A 16,949-nucleotide genomic window follows, 5' to 3' on the forward strand; every position below is an offset into this window, starting at 1 on the left:
CGAAATCTCCACTAATAATTTTTAAAAATAATACTCTTGTATTTTAGTGTATCTGTTATCTATTGATTTTATCTGTAGAACGATATTTGCACTTTTTGCACTTACCATGTTTGCTCAATTTGCACTGCTATATCGCTGCTTCCATTTTACTTTCTGTACCATTTGCGGGGCCAGAAGGGGGAACTAGCTAGAACCTACCGCCATTTTAAGTAGGGAGCGGTTAGCGCTCTAGTCTACCGGAAGTGTTAGGTATAAAATTCACAATGCCGCGACCGCGCAGCAGACGCGCCGAAGGCGCGCCAAAGGCAACCCCGTCTGCGCCCGTCCATGCCAGGTCCGGGTCTAGGGCCTGCCCCCCTGGTTCCCCTACATGTATCATCAGAAGATATTCCAGGGATGATTTGCTGAGTTTGGACCCAAAAGGTGGCAGGGCACGTTGCACAAGGGTTAGCCATGACTGCATCAGGGGCTTGCAGGCTGAGCAATGCGAGAATTGCTACAACATTCGGACGGCGGAGACTGATGGTAGCACAGAGGAAAAAAACTCCAGATTTAGGTTTAGTCCAACTGAGCGTGAGAAATGTCTTCTTTTAAATGCCAGGTCCTTAATTAAGCATTGTGTAGAATGTGCTATACTCATGGAAGACCACCATATTAAGTTAGCCCTTATAACGGAATCATGGACTAATGAAACGTCGGGCCCTGATCTTGTTGACGCCATTCCTCCGGGTTTCTTATGTTTTACGCTTGATAGACCTACCAAAAGGGGAGGTGGTTTGACAGTAATATATCACGAAACCCTAAAGTCCTCCTTTAGTAAGGCCTCCAGTCTGGACTGTGAGGCAGTGCCCATTAACATGCAAATATCTGATCATGACACATTTAATGCTATTCTTCTTTATCGTTCCCCAGGGCCTAAGGGTAGGTTTTTAGATTCGATTGGCACACTACTAGAGGAAGGGCTGTGTAACAAGTCTTTCACTGTAATGGGAGATTTTAACTTCCATCTTGAAGATCTCACCAATACTGATAACATCAAACTGCAGCAGATATTTAGTGGAGGGGATCTCAAGCAACTAGTGACAGAACCTACTCACTCTGCTGGACATATTCTGGATGGGATCTTCTCAAATTATCCCTGCTTGACCTATACTAAAACAGTCCCTCTTACATGGACGGATCATGCGGCGATTCTTTTTGATCTTAAACAAACTGATTGTCATCTTCTTAAATCCTTCACTAAGGTAGCCACTATTACTAGGGATTGGAAAAACATTGATAGCACAGCATTGATTAATTTGTTAACAGTCTCGCAACCGGTTCCATCATTAAATGTTGATCTGGATACAACTTCCTACACGGTATGGATAGATGCTGCCTGTCGGATTTTAGCGCCAGGGAAACAACGTATTTTTAAACAATTATTGCCATCTGCTCCTTGGTATTCTGAAGAATTAAAAAAACAGAAACTTGAATGTAAAAAACTAGAACACAAGTGGAGGGAGAGGTATGAAATTAATGATAAAGAGATCTATAAATTATCTCTTGCCAAATACAAAAAATTGCTTTTTGAAACTAAGAAAACATATTTCGGAGAACAGATTAGGAGGGCAGGACCCTCATCTAAGGTCCTGTTTAGCACTATCTCTAGACTCACTACTCCTGCTAGTCCTAGAAATGAAAGTAATCCAGAACTCTGTGAGACTCTGGCTGCTTTTTTCCTACAAAAGATTTTTCTGTCCTTCTCCCTCACTTCCACTGATGCCAGGAAGACTTTTTCAAAACAACCTTGCGATGGCAACAAGCATATTCCAATTTTAGATCACTTTGCATTATTGAATTCATCTGATGTTCTTAAATTGTTATTTGCTGTTTGCTCAGGTTCTCCTATGGACCCCTGCCCAGTCTCCACTTTGAAATTGGTTCCGGAAGTGATTGTGGAGGTCCTTACCCCATTGTTTGCATCGATCTTTGAAAAAGGCCACTTCCCAAGTGCCTGGAAAATTGCTTCCATTCTTCCCCTTTTAAGAAGCCTAATCTAGATCCATTAGATCCTTGTAATTATAGGCCCATCTTTCGGCTCCCCTTTCCTGGGAAAACGATCGAGAAGGCCATCAATGGTCAACTCAGTGCCTTCCTTCAGACCAACTCATTGCTAGATAACACACAGTTCGGCTTTCGTGCTGAACATAGCACTGAGTTGGCACTGATGAAATCCACTGAGGAGATCCGAAAAACCTTGGACCAAGGTGGTGCCGCTATACTCATCTTATTGGATCTTTCCGCCGCTTTCGATACGGTCCATCATGCTCTCTTGATGGACCGTTTATCGGCAACTGGTATCACAGGTAAAGCTTGGGATCTTCTCAAGTCATTCCTGACTAATAGAACCCAGACAGTAGATCTTGGCAGAGATAGATCCAAACCTTTTTCTCTTCCCTGTGGTGTTCCGCAGGGATCCTCGCTTAGCCCTACATTATTTAATGTGTATGTGGCACCATTGGCCGTTTTGATTAGGTCATTTGGATTCCAGCTAACGACTTATGCAGACGACACACAAATTGTGTTGTCCATCAAAAAAGGATCTGAGGCTGAGATTGGGTCTAGATGTAACAACTGTATGCAGGAGATCTCAGCCTGGATGGCTTCAAACTGTTTGAAGCTTAATGCAGATAAAACAGAGGTAATTATCTTTGGAAATATTGCTAACCTCTGGACCCCAAATTGGTGGCCAGCAACAATGGGCTTGCCCCCTGTACCGGTGGTGCGGGCTAAGAATCTGGGAGTAATCATTGACTCAGAACTCTCTTTCAGTGACCATATTAGTAGGGTTGTGTCCTCTTGCTTCTTCATCCTTCGAACCCTTAGGAAAATTAAACTTCTTCTCCCTGAAAACAGCCTGAAGACGGAAGTCACAGCGCTCATTCTGTCACGACTGGACTACTGTGATGGTCTCTTTATTAACATCCAGGAGAGACATTTGGCTAGACTCCAGATCGTGCAGAATGCGGCAGCCAGGCTGATTACAGGGACACCTATATTTGTCTCTGTAAGGACGGGCCTCAGGACGCTTCACTGGCTACCTGTTAAACAACTAATTCAGTTCAAGGCACTGTGTATTGTCTTTAAGGCACTCAATCAAGCTGGTCCTGTTTTTCTGAAACATGCCTTTCAGTGGTATGTGCCAGGAAGAGATCTTCGTTCGGCTCAGGCCAAGTTAGTTACTCCTTCGCGTTTTAACAAAGTCAATTTGGGAGGCTGGAGCTTTGGCCACTGTGCTGCTAAGGCTTGGAATGGTCTGCCTCCCCAGCTTAGAAACATCACCGAGCTCCCTCCTTTTAGGAAACAATTAAAAACCTGGCTTTTTACATAACTTTCTTTTTAGCATAACGGCTGGCTGACTCTAGGAGGGTAATTGCTCAGCGCCAGGACACCTCCAGGTAACAGAGCGCGTTAGAAATCATTTTTACATAACATAACATACCTTAGTTAATGTGTTTAACCTGGTAAGAAAGCCTAAATTCTTGAATGTATTAAACTGCAAGTTTACAATGTGTAAGTGAGTTATTGAAGTTCTGCATATAAAGAAACCTGCAATAGACAATGCCATACTTCAAAATTTGCAACCAGTCGATAAAGTGTCATTTGACACAAATAAGACAACGGAGAGGTGAATACACACAAAAATGTGGGGTACTTCTTTTCATAAGATATGCTGCTTATAAAATGGCTTTAAGTTGTACGTTCCTACTCTTTACTAAGAAAGCACCAACTGCACTTTCCATTTTTGGGGTTTGTTTCTCAGAAACAATTGGCATTGAGCTGGTGGGTGAATCAAAGGCAGCCTCTTATGCCGTACCTTTTCCCACACCAGCCATCTTCCTCCATTTAGCACGCACCAAATGTTCGTGAACTAAGGTCATTTTGCAGCAGAGAATTCATAAATTCTGACAAACCGAATAAGGTACTTAGAACTGCTGGACGATGAGCTTCTTCTTCAAGTCGGGGCCGAAGCGGTACATCTTGAAATCTCGCTGTCGTAGAAGGCAGACAGGTTGTGAATGTTTATCTGGTGAGCCTTATCCACCAGGTCTTTTTCGCGTACTTCAATCGAGTCCTGCTGGGCTCCATAGCGGTTTCTCTATTACGTCACCTGCTCAGCCACCAGCTGCTTCAGGATAAAGAGCAGCAGCTTGTTGTTGTCACGTCTGAATGCCAAGTAACGGGCAAACGTCTTGCGCATGCTCCTCATGACACTAAACCTCTGTGTATGAATGAAGCTCTCCAGCATCACACGGATGGCCATGTTCACGTCGTCCTCTACCACATAGTCCCACAGGTGCATGCGCCTCAGCCATCCTTATCATGGACTCAATGTGACGCACTGTGATAGGGATGCTACCCGTGGCCATGGAATTCTTCCGGAGGTCGCTGTACATCCTGGCCACCTTGTCCTGGTCCATCTGGTTCAGCTTGGGGTGCACCTTCTCCTTGGCGTAGATGATGTACTTCTTCAGCACCTCCTGGGGAATCGGCTCCATGCAGTAGGTGTTGGGCAGGACCATCTCCTCCGCGCCCACATTCACAGCCTCCTTGCTGCTGGGATGGTACTTAATGTGCAGCCGACCACAAACATAGCCAGTATCTCATCCTGCACAGGGTCCACGGTGTCCCGCACTACGCGCAGAATTTCGAATCGGGAGACAATGGGTTCTGTTAGGTCAATGTTTTCTGAGAAGGTAAGGGATGGGTCATAGCGTCCACCGATAGGGTTGGAAGCTGCAATGATGGTACAGCGCGCTTGCAGCGATGTGACTATGCCGGCCTTGGAGATGGAGATGCTCTGCTGTTCGATGGCTTCATGAATGCTGGTCCTGTCTTGATCGTTCATCTTGTCAAACTCATCGATCAGGCAAACCCCTCGATCCACCAGCACCAAAGCTCCCGCCTCCAGAGTCCACTCCTAACTGACTGGGTGCCTCTGGACATAAGCGGTCAGACCGACGGCAGAGGCGCCCTGGCCGGTGGTGAAGACTGCGCGGCTGGACACCTTCTCCACGTATTTCAAGAACTGGGACTTGGCTGTGCCAGGATCTCCACAGAGGAGAACATTGAGGTCACCACGGATCTTGTGCTTGCCACCCGGATTTTTCGCTTCTCCTCCAAACAAGGCCAATGACAGTCCTCGCTTGATGTCTTCATATCCAGAAATAGATGGGGCAATGCTGGCAAAAATTATTTCCCCAATCCACTCGTCCTTGGAGAGCGATACAATGTGCTTCACATCCTCATCAGTCAGCTCCCCAACGGCCAGTTTGTCATCCCTCTTAGTGATGTGGTTTGCCATGATTACAGTGGCAAACACCGGGAAAACGTTTGCAGTATTAAGGGAGCCGTCATAATTATTATGGTAGATTCCAGTCAGTTCTATTTCATCTCCTGGTTTGCAGCTGTCCTCCAAGTCAGAAAGCAGAATGGCATCCTTGGAGCAGGGCAGCCGTCAAGCTGCCACCTTACCAGGGTTCTCCTGGATGGTAATGTGCTGGTAGTTCTGGTACACAGTCTCCTCCATGTTGATTTCATAGGGTCCAAGGGACTGACACTCTGGACAGGAGCCTGGCTTCACTTCCTGATTCTGAGACTGGAAGAAGGGCCCCCAAATGAAGTTACATTTGATACAGTTGTACTTCACCATGCTGAGCTGAGGCAAGACCCCTGTACAGCTAGTGATGACCCCACTAGTCCGGATCAGCTGGTTCAGGTGAAGCTGCCTCAATGATCGCAGCTCCTCCACAAGAGGTAAGTGAGATATGCGCACGTGAATCTCACGCGCAATGCAGTTGTACTTGGGGAACTTGGCAAGGACCACTTCCTTAGCTGCTTCATCAAAGATTTTCAGCATGTCCGCAGGAGCTTCGGGCAGAAAGTAAGCCAAGAAGTGCTCACGGGCAGCCAAGGCTTCGTAGTTCATCACCAGGCTTTCCTTATTTTCTTTGCACATGTTGTTGATCTTCTCCTTGAACACATTGTGCCCATGTTCGTCAACATGGGTTGTCAAGAAGTTCTTGAAGCAGTGGTAGATTTCCAGTCTTGTTGCTGCCATGACAATCCACTCCACACTGAGTGGCCTTTCATGTCCTCCAGGTTCTCAATGCTCTCGATCATCTCCTCATCTTCCTCCTCTGCAGTTCCCTCTGCAGCTCTTTCAGCCATCCTTCTCTTGTGTGCTGGTCGGTCCTCTTCCTCGTCTTCACTGTCGTAAAGAAGATCTCGTCTCATACGACCCAATCCATGCCCCATATCCCGGTCCCTTTGTCGCATGGTCTGCTCTGCTGCCTCACGCTGGCTCGCTGTTAGTTCTTCTAGATCTTCGTCATCCAGACCTTCATCTTCGTAAATATCATGCTCTGGGATTGGACGATAATCCCTTTCCATGCCATCTCCAATCAGCTCCTCCCCATCTTCCTCTTCATCTGGGAGAACATCTCCCAAGATCCCTTCAGACTCATCTTCAAAAGGGGGAAGGTCATGGCCAGGACTGGAAGGTTTCTGGAGAGGTTTCAAGTGACGCGGTGAGCGCATGTTGTGGCAGCTTGAGACCATCGGAAGGTGTGCCCTGTGATCTTGGAAACACAGAGAAGCGAGACTCGGACGTGCTGGGTGCGTGTCGTGGTGCACCACAGGCGTTGGTGAAGAGGGCCTGGTCGGCGTGTGCAACGGAGGTGATGGGAGACTCGGACGCGCAGGGTGCGTGTCATGGTGCCCCACAGGCGCTGGTGAAGAGCGCCTTGTCAGCGCGTGTATCGAAGGTGAAGTGAGTCTCGGACATGCAGGGTGCGTGTCGTGGTGCACAGGAGACGTTGGTAAAGAGCGCCTGGTCAACATGTGCATCGGAAGTGGAGTGAGTCTTAGACGTGCAAGGTGCGTGTCGAGGTGCCCCTGAGGCACTGGTGAAGAGCGCCTGGTCATCGAGTGCACCGTAGGAGAAGTGAGGCTCGGACACGGTAAGCGTGTCGAGGTGCGGCCAAAGGCATTGGTGAAGAGTTCCTGGATATCGGGGCACTGGAGTTGGAGTAAGTCTCAGTGCAGCAGTGTGCGTGCTTTGGTGCAACCTGGGACTATGGAGGTGATCGGCTGATCATTGTGTGCACCGGAAGAAAGTGAGTCTCTACAGCGCGGTGTGCGTGTCTTGGTGCCAACTGAGACCGCAGGAACGAGTGCCTGGTAAACGTGCACTCGGAGTCGACGTGAAGAATCATCAGCGTTGTGTGTGTGGCTTCGTGCCAGAGGAGACCCAGAGGGTGCTGTAGTGAATGTACACCCTGAGTAACGTAATCTCAGGGGCGTGGGGTACTTGTGCCCTGTGGCCACCTGAGACATTCCTAACAGTTGCGGCCCGGACAGGCAGCCCCAAAGGAGCTGAGCTGCCAGGCTGAGATGCTGAGGCCCATTGAGGAAGTTCTACATGGAAGGTCCAGTCCGTTGAAGGAGGAGAGGAGAGTGGGGTCACGTCCCCAGGTATCGTGGATCACTGCCTGTGCAGGTGCAGGCTCAGAGGGACACTCTCTCGGCCTCTCAGTCCTTCTGGCGACGTGCACCTTTGCTTCGGCTCAGACTGGGGCCCATACTGACCAAAGGAGTGGCAATACTGGGGCCAGAGTGAAAAGCTGTGCTTTATGTCATCGTTCATCCGTGTGGGGTTAAACTGTTATCGAAGAGGCTGACTGTCGTAATACACATTGCCAATATTGCTGCAAACGAACTGCAGGACTGTCTTATGATGCCTGACATTATTTCTGCATAACGAAATACACAAGTGTAGCGCTACTTATTGCATTATTTCTCCCTTGCAAAGTACAGTATTGTGGTGGGCCGCATTGCATTATTTCTTCCTTGCAAAGTACATGATTGTTGCTACGCATTGCATTATTCTTTAATTGCAAAGTACATGATTGTAGAGGTGCGCATTGCATTATTTCTTCATTGCAAAGTACGTGATTGGGGTGTGATGCATTGCCTTATTCCTTCATTGCGCAGTACATGATTGTAGCGGTACGCATTGCATTATTTCTCCCATTGCAAGGTACCTGGGTGTATCGTTACACATTGTATTATTTCTCCTTTGCCCAGCACAGGATTGTATCGTTAAGCAGCGCACTATTGTTTGTTCATTGCAACGTGTGTGATTATAGCATTGCGAAAAGCATAGCATTGTGAAAGCAGTGGCTGGGATTTGAACCTACCAGCCAGCCGGAACGAATATTGCCCTTTATTATATGTTGGCTTTTGAATCGTGTGGTCTGATCGTATATCTTTTGATATAAAGTTTATACTCGTTTTATCAAACTTGTGTGGAGTTCATTTGTGGTGTCACCAGTGGGTTGCTGTGGGCGTGGTTGCACATACTGTACACTCGAGCCCTGGAGATAGGCCTGGCTGCTCATGCCAAGCTACTAAGGGGGTGAGCAGGGCTATCTCAAACGGTGTCCTTACTTGGCCTAACATTGTGTGGGGAGTCCCGTGTTGAGTGCATAGATAGACACCAGGCACACAGGATCACCCTCCCAATGACCATTGACCACCACCCATCAGCACCCATCAGTTTGTCCCCTCAAACCGATGGTTGCGCTCAATGAAGGGTGCTGTGTGAGCAATCATAATTGGGGCACTTGCCGTTTTGGTGAGTGTTGTACACAGAATTTCCATGATCAAAGTGTAAAAGGTGAGTTTCCTCAAGGTAGCTGACTTGGGACTTCAGAGAGAAGAGCTAATTAAGAATGCCCGTGTGTTTGGCAGGATTGTTGAGCCCTGACATTATAAGCGGCTACTGTTAAAGATGGAGTTGGAATAGACATGCAATGTTGTAGAGTGGTAAAAGTGTGAATGTGTGTCCCTTCCAGGAGTGTAAGGTCAATGTGTGTGAAGGTTTGCGCTGGTATGTGGTGTGTATCTTTACCTCCTCCCAACATACGGTAGAAACAACAGGAAAAACCAAACATGGGAAACCAATAAATCAAAGGCCTGGGTCGAGGCCCATGGAGCCATACCAGGGACAGGTGAAGCCCTCATCGGGGTTCATTTGTTGGCGGTGTCCGCATGGAGTTAGGAGGAGTCAAGGCAGTGGAAATATTGAGAGTGAGGTCTGGCCCCACCCAGCCCAGTTTGGTGGAGAGCCTCCGTGGAGAGCTGGAGAGTCGCTAGGAAGATGTGGTGCAGTTCATGAGAATCAGGAGACTTGATCATGTGACTCAGTTGGGGGTTTGAGTACTTTCCACTCTAGTTTTCTGTAGGTGCTGTTTGAGTCTGGCCTTCCTGTGTTCATTCTCTTTAAAACTGGGGCAACAGCGATGCCTATAGCCCAGCACCAGCCACCAACTGGATCCGCTGGTTGCAGGTTGGAAGATGGAGAGATTTTTGTTGTGGCATATAGGTAAGTTTAAGATTCACTTGGGCTCTTGGAGGGAGGCTGTAAGGTGTGTGGCCTTCCCAAGAAAATGCAATACAAAATGGGTGGGTCTGGGTCCAGCGATATTTCATGTCTTTAAAAATCGGAAAGTCCATAATAGTCTTAAAAGCACGCCATTTTGGAAGAACAATGGCTGAGCGGTCTTGGAAAAGGAGGACGTGGGTTCCGTTAAAGGAGATGGGACCCTTTTGGTGAGCTTTGGACATGATTTCTTCCTTGTCCGTGAAGTGGTGTATGTAGGCACGTGCATCAGGGAGGTGTTTCCCAGCTAGACAGAGGGGCACCACTTTGTGTGCTCTGTCTATGGGGATTGGTGACCCTGCGTCATGCTCCAGGGTAGCGATGAAAATATCAGATAGTTTTTGGGGAAAGTCGGCATCAGTCACAGTGGCCAAGGCTCCGCGAATACCATTATTTTTGTGGTGTGACCTGTTTTTTAAGTCCTCACATTTTTCTTGGAGGCAAATTTTTGAGAATACGTTATTGTAAAGTTTTGCATTCCTCAGATTGGTTCTACAGGATGTCTTCAGTTTGTGCCACGAAGTCTCTGTGGACATGAACATCCCACAGGAAGGCACTGTGATCATGCTGGAGGTTGGTTTTCACCCCCGATGTCGTCCAAGAGCACAAGTGAGAGGAGAAAGTTCTTGGTGAAGGATTGGTTAACACTTGTGGCTGCCATCCCTTCAACTGCAGGTGGAAGCGTTGTGGTACTGTTGGGGTCACTGCTGGATGAAGTCTGAAAGAAAGGTTTTATGGAGGAGTCTTTTTTGCTGTCCCCCCCACCATAGTGGCAGGGTTTGAGTCCAATCTCCATGAAAGAGAGCTGTGGGTTTGTCTGGCGCAGCCGGCACAAGCCAAAGCGGTGGACCGAGGCGTCATCTGGGTGACTGAGGGTGCCGCCCTTTCTGCTATGCGGAAGGGTGGTCCGGTCGGGAAGCGAGCCAGAGGGTGGCTATGGATCTGGGTTCCAGGAGAAGCTCATTGGGAGGAGATGTGCCAGGGGGGTTCAGATCTCACCCAGTCTGTAACAATGTGCACAGATGGGGCTCCATGACCTTCTATAGCCGCTAGGTCAGATGTCTGCATTTGCTGGGCCAGAGAGGGCTTTCTGGGCCCCGACTAGGCTGCAGTTGGGAGGGTGCAGGCCTCAATTGGGTACTAGTAACTTCTTCTTGTGTCCGCCGATAAGGTGTCCAGTCGGTGTGCTTAATGTTGAGGCTCTAGAGGTCCTGGGGCTAATGAGTGTCACAAACCCACCCTTACCGGTGCTGAATGTAGCTTTCCCGGGTCCCGTCCAAGTCAGAGGTTATCAATCACTCTTAAGGGGAGGTTTTGATCTGCTCCATTAGAAGAGGGCTGTGTGTTCCACTGACTCTTGAGGATTCCGGGGGCTCCATTGTATTGGCTCAGTGTCTCTGACCTCAGGCAGCTGTGGGGTACGGTGAGGAGCCAGGCTGATGCACTTACCAAGCTGCAGGGCTGTGTGCCTGGAAACTGTGTGGGCAGAGGCAAAGGCAGGTGTCAGTCTAGTCTGTGAGAGAAGGGCTGGGTCGTGAGGGATACCATGTGCTCTGCGGGCTCTCAGATGTCCGGGGGCTCCACAGCACTATTCCATTGCCAGCGTCACCAGGAGGCCATAGGGGAAGCTGAAGAGCCAGGTGGGCATGCTGACCAGGCCCCGGGGCCATGTGTTTGGGAACTGCGTTGGGAGGGCCACCACCCAGCACAGGAGCACTCCGTCAGTGGTCGGTGCCAAGGGCCGATGGACATAAGTAGGTGCAGGAGACTGGCACCACTCCTGTAGGCGGCAGCTGTTTTTTGTCGTGAAGGGACGTCAAGAGTGAGGGAGGCAGGCCTGCTGTCTCATTGGTCTGGCCATGCTCTTGCATGTGCCAGAAAATGTAGGAGCACCCGAGGGTCTCTGGTCGAGAACTGGGGTCAAGCTTATATAGAAGACTGGGCGGGGAGCAGCATGAACACATGTCCGCCATTTTCTCGGCCACACCACTCCCCCCCATCTGGGTTTCATTTTGGAATACCCAGAGCTGCATGGTGAAACATTAGGAAAGGAAATAGAGGAATCACACAGACAGACTTGTGTATTGCTGCAATACTGTAAGCTCAGTGGGACACACTGGAGAGAGGGAGAGCCAGGCTGCCCCAGTACGCTTCAAAGGGTGCTCTTTGTTTCACAGAGAGGTCACAAGGAAGGGGTCTTGGTACATCTCATGAAGGAGATCGGGCTGATAAGAGAATCATATAGAGTAGGGATGAGGCTCTCGACTAACCTTTTGATACATATATCACTGTGGCTGACATCCAGGTGTGAACTCTAGTCACTCTCATTGCCTCTGCTGTGGGGCTATCAGCTTTGGAGTTTCTCCCGCTGTGACAGACTGCTTTCTGGAGGAAGAAAGGGCAAAGGAGTGAGCACTTCAAAAGGAAGCAGACCCCCAACATAAACTTAAAAGACTCAGACTTTAAATCACAAATTGATGTCTGGAACTGGACAATAAGAAGGGGAGCTTGAGACACTAAACATCCTTAACTGTCAGTCGGACAGCGTGAGAAGGGGAAGCTCAACATGACTTCTGTCTGTGACCAGGACTGGGGGGCCAATGTCTGCTAGTCTCCCAGCTGGGCAAGGGGACATCACCTAGGGTATTCAGGACCACCTGCCCTGGAGCCTGGAGCACCAGCGCCTGCATGCTCGTGAAGACCATTGTGCACTGTGGGGAAGAGGAGAGCGTTGGAGGGAGCGAGGTCCAGTGGGGATTCCTGTAGAGTGGACTCCCTTAGTGAGATGTGAGGAGATGGCTGCTGCGCTGATTGGGTCATTGCCTGTGTGCATTAAAAAGTCAGCAACCCTTGTATGCAGAGGAGGGTCACCATGAAGTGAGTTGTGATCATCACTGTGGCGAACGGGTCATCACCCATGTGCAGTGAGGGAATGGCGACCCTGTGTGCCAGGACGGGCCATCGTGGACAGACTGCCATGCTGAATGGGTCACAGCCCATGTGCAGTGGTGAGCTGGAGACTCCATATGCCAGGTGGGGTGACCGTGAAGGAATCTGCTGTGCCAATAGGGTCAGCACCCATGTACAGTGGAGAGAACGTGACCCCATTTGCTAGAGGAGGTCACTGGAACAAAGCGTGACCTGGTCGGAATCAACAGAGGAGAAAGGCCACTGTTGAGACCCATGTGGACCTGTACTATAGAAGAGGATCAGCATCAGGACCTTCATACTACTTCTCACCACCATGCACCATGGGACAGATCAAAGAACTTGCCGAGCTCATCCCGCCTGGGCCACATGCAGTAAACTCACCTGAACCAGCTGCACTGCTCCAGCGTCCATGGGGGGGCAATCTCAGAAACTCCAATCACTGTGATCCAGCAGGTGTGGGTAAGATTGATTTCAGGCCAGTCGGCCCCAGGGGAACTTGCTAGCTAAATAGTGCTTTGCCGCTGGAACATTTTTGATTTTAAGATAGAGTCAGAGTAGAACACACGGAGAATTGGACTACTAGTGGGCCTTACCTTTGTGGACAATAACCATTATCGCTGGAGCAAGGAGGGTGTGGGGCATGGGCAACTGCCTAAGAAATACTAGAGCCCTGACATCAGTGAGACTGTGGAAGTTGTTTGTGAATGTCATATTTCAGTTTGTGTGGATAAAATAAAATTCTTATTTTTTCATAAAAGTGAGTATCTGGCTGGACAATAACTTATTGCTGCTGGGCGTATTTTGAGCTGTATGCCTGTGTTCACCCCCTGTATCTACCTCCCCACCAAGAGAGCTTTGGACTGCTCGAACCATGCTATTACTGAGGGTCAAGTGCTAAAAGGGGTACTTGGCTCAGTCGCTCAGGATCCATAGTAGGTGTAGCACCTTTCCAGTCGGGGTACCCACTGTTGGACTTGGCCCTTCTGGCAAGTGCACCCCTAGAACTTTTTGCATTATCCTAGCCTTTTTCCTGTGTTGTACTAGTGGTTTTAGGCCTCTAGGCGCTTTCACACTGTGTTCCAGTGGAAAGTGCGTGCGCTCTGGGTTACATTGAGTGAGACTGACCTGCCCTCCCATAGGAATGCATGGGGGATCTGAGTGACCATGTTAGTTCCTGATGCGTGGGGAGTGCAAGGCCGAGTTTGGTATGTGCGAACTCGTGAGAGTGGATGCTGCACGATGATGTGTGCGGCGTTACTGTGTCTAGTATAGAAGTGCCACTTCTAGACGCTGGCATAAATGTGCAGTGACTGTCTGACGTGTGATTGGCTGGCTCCAGGAGTCAGGATGGGTCTGCCCCAGTGGTGGGTGGAGAGAGCTGCATGTTGATGAGTGGGAGGAGTACCTGAGACCTGAATAGGGCTGGGCTTTCCCCACAAAATGCTGGCTCCGCCCCCTGTGGTGCGACCCTGGCCTGTTCTGTGAATAGGGAGAGGGACTGAGCAAAACAAAGTGCTCAGGAACCAGTTGCATCTGGTTCGCCCCTCCCCTGCACCTTTGGAGACAAAGGATTTGGTGTATAAAAGAGGGGCTGTGACCCCATGAAAATGTTCTTGCTCTGACTCGAATCTACCAGGGGCGTGCTGCTGCTGGGGCCCAGGGGAAGTCTTGCCTCCCTGGGCCCTGCCAAGCCCCTAGATGCCCTGGATGCTGGAGGACTGCTGGGACCCTTTTGACTTTATTTTCTTTGCTTCCTTGACTGGCCTTGTGGACTCTGGGCTGCCCTAGCGCTTGGGGAGCGCTGTGTCTCCAATCTGCTGAGGAGCGCTTTATTTTTATGGCAGAGCGCTTCCCTGGTTTCCCCGAGCGCCTCTCTGCCGCCTGCAGTGCTGCGAACTCCTTAGAGAGAATCCCCAGCGTAGGGATTCCCCCTCATTGTGTCCTGTCGGGGGTGCCCACCCCGCTGTTGGTGTGCCAATACGGGTGCCTACCCCACTTATTTAATTAGTTGTATGCGCGGGTGATCACCCCGCGACTTTGCCGTATTTGTGGTGCGCGGGTGCCCACCCCGTGTCTTCAGCCTTGATGGCGGCGGGTGCCCGCCCCGCCGTATACTTTTGATTATGAGGGAGCCTACCCCTCATTGCCCCCGAGATCCACGCTGCCGTCCGCGGCCCGCCTGGTTGTGGGCAGGGCCGTCGGACGGAACCGGAAGCAGAAGACGAGAGGTAGTGCCGGGTCGCGAGGGGCTCCAGTGTGCGAAGGGAAGCCCCGCGCGCCGCACCGGAGAGAAGTCCTGGGCCCTAGGAGAGGACCCAGGTGAAGCTGCCTCGCGTCCCAGCGGGGCTCCCTTGAGTGGCTGGGAGCCTCGGGAGCCCCGTGAGAAGCGCAAGGCATGCAGCGAGTGCAGGAAGTTCCGGTCCCAGAAGAGGGACCGGGTGAAGAGAACAGCCCGGTGAGTGTGACAGGGCTGGAGGGGGGGCTCCGCAGAAACTGCCGTATAAAGTCTAGAGCGGCCCCAGATGGCAGCAGGCCGCTCCAACGGGGGCATGTTTCTGCAGTATAAATTCTAGAGCGGCCCCGGATGGCAGCGGGCTGCTCCAACGGGGGCCTGTTTATTTTAAGAGCCCCGTGGCTCACACATGGACCGTCTTTGTTCAGAGCCGAGGTGGCTCCAACGTTGGCCCCATCATCCTTAGAGCCCAGAGAGGCTCCAACGATGGGGCATAATTGTTTCTAGAGCCCAGAGAGGTTCCAACTTGGGGACATGTGTATGCTTAGAGCCTAGATGGCTCCAACGTTTGGGGACACATTCCATTTCAGGAGCCCGTGCGCTCCATGGGGACATGGGTGTTTTCTGATCCAGATGGCTCCAACGTGAGGCCCCGTGATTTCCTCATCTTGGCCTTCCACAGCTGTGCAGCACTTAGTGCCAGCTGCAGCGTTTAGGCCCTGCCTTGTCCCCAGCTGCCCAGCAAGTAGTGGGCAGCTGCTACGTTTAGGTTCTGGTGCGACCTGGACCCTAATGCGATTGAGGTGTTATTGTGATGCATATATTAATGCTTATGGTGTTAGGAAAAAATGTACTGTGTATAGTATGTTTTGCGCACCCTGTGTTATACCTCTAAATGTGGTCTTTTCTGGTCATGAGGTTGTTCTTGCTAGTGAGACTATGTCTCCCTGTGTGATGTACTCCCCTAGTGTAGTTATACTTAGGTGGTAAGGTCTAATGCGTTAGACTAATGAGAAATTGCATAATGTGTTTATGCCCCTGTGATGGATGCAGGATAGGTTGTATACCTGATTCTAGTGTGATGACGCTGAGGTCATTATTGCGCCAGTAGTTACTGGTTGTGCTCTACAGTGATAATTTGTGTTACAGTTAGTATATGTTTTACATGTACAATTGGTGATTTGTGCTGATTCTGACAGTGGTCCATGTGGCCCTGTCCCGTGTAAACAGTCCCTTGTAAAATTCGGCACAGTGCCAGTTGGCACAGTGTAAATTGTGTGAATATTATCTAATGTGTTTTATTATAATACAAAGGCTATTTTTATATATAACCTTGTGTGGAGTTTCTTTTGTGGTGGGCCTTGGGTGTTGTTGCTGTGTGCGCGCGCAAACGCTTTACACATTGCCTCCGGGATAAGCCTGACTGCTCGTGCCAAGCTACCAAGGGGGTGAGCAGGGGTTATCTTTGGCGTGTAACTCCCCAGCCCTGACTAGAGTGGTTGTTTCTGCCTGGCTTTGGCGCAAGCCCTAGCCAACCAGAAATCCCATTTCTAACACCCACCAATGACTATGCTACACACGGAGCTTAGTAATACACATCTTTATTTGTGGGCGTGTAACTGTGAACTCAACATTCTAAAGCAGCCTTCACTGCTGTACACTCTATTCATTATGTCATAGCTCTACAGAGTTCATCAGGAGCCAAAAGGGTTCTGTCATTGTTATTTCACAAGACACTACATCTCCCCCTCTGTTTAATGAAAACTTGCAATTTTACAAAAATACATACAATATAAACATATAAAATCTCTTCAATTAATCTCCTTGAAGCTTTAATGATTCGACCTGACCGCGTCATGTGAAGTTGACACCAGCTAGCATCATGATCCATGATCTGCTGGGGTGGTGAAAAGGCAGCAGCAGTCACTGGTGTTTCTGCATCAGTCTCTTCTTCACCATGGAGATCTGATGAACTAGGAATCAAACGTCAAAAAAGTGAGAAGTGTCTCTGGTAATCAACTTACCAGGGCGCTGGGTAGTCACCATGTGTCATTTTGTTAACAAAACTTGGAAAGGTTTTGCATCAAAGGAAACATCCGATTTTCTGTTCCGCATCTGCTATGTGAGCGCTCTGTCTCCTTTCTGGAAGATAATGTTTTTCACATGTCGCCTTCAGTCAGCATATGTTTTCATCTTTTGTTTCTGACCCAAGTCCCTCGTATGAATAGCATTCTCATCTCTTTTTCAGTATTCCAAGGAGGTGTTAAATGATATGCTCACAATGTAGAGTTTAACACA

At 49.5% G+C, this 16,949-nt stretch overlaps 1 pseudogene; it reads right to left on the reverse strand.

The window, feature by feature from the left end:
* Positions 1-3,968: 3,968 nt before the first annotated feature.
* On the reverse strand, positions 3,969-9,221 carry LOC146860864 (DNA replication licensing factor mcm2 pseudogene; annotated as a pseudogene).
* Between the last annotated feature and the right edge of the window lie 7,728 nt (positions 9,222-16,949).

Source organism: Triturus cristatus, chromosome 3_1 (genome assembly GCF_964204655.1).
Source record: "Triturus cristatus chromosome 3_1, aTriCri1.1, whole genome shotgun sequence".
Lineage (NCBI taxonomy): Eukaryota > Metazoa > Chordata > Amphibia > Caudata > Salamandridae > Triturus > Triturus cristatus.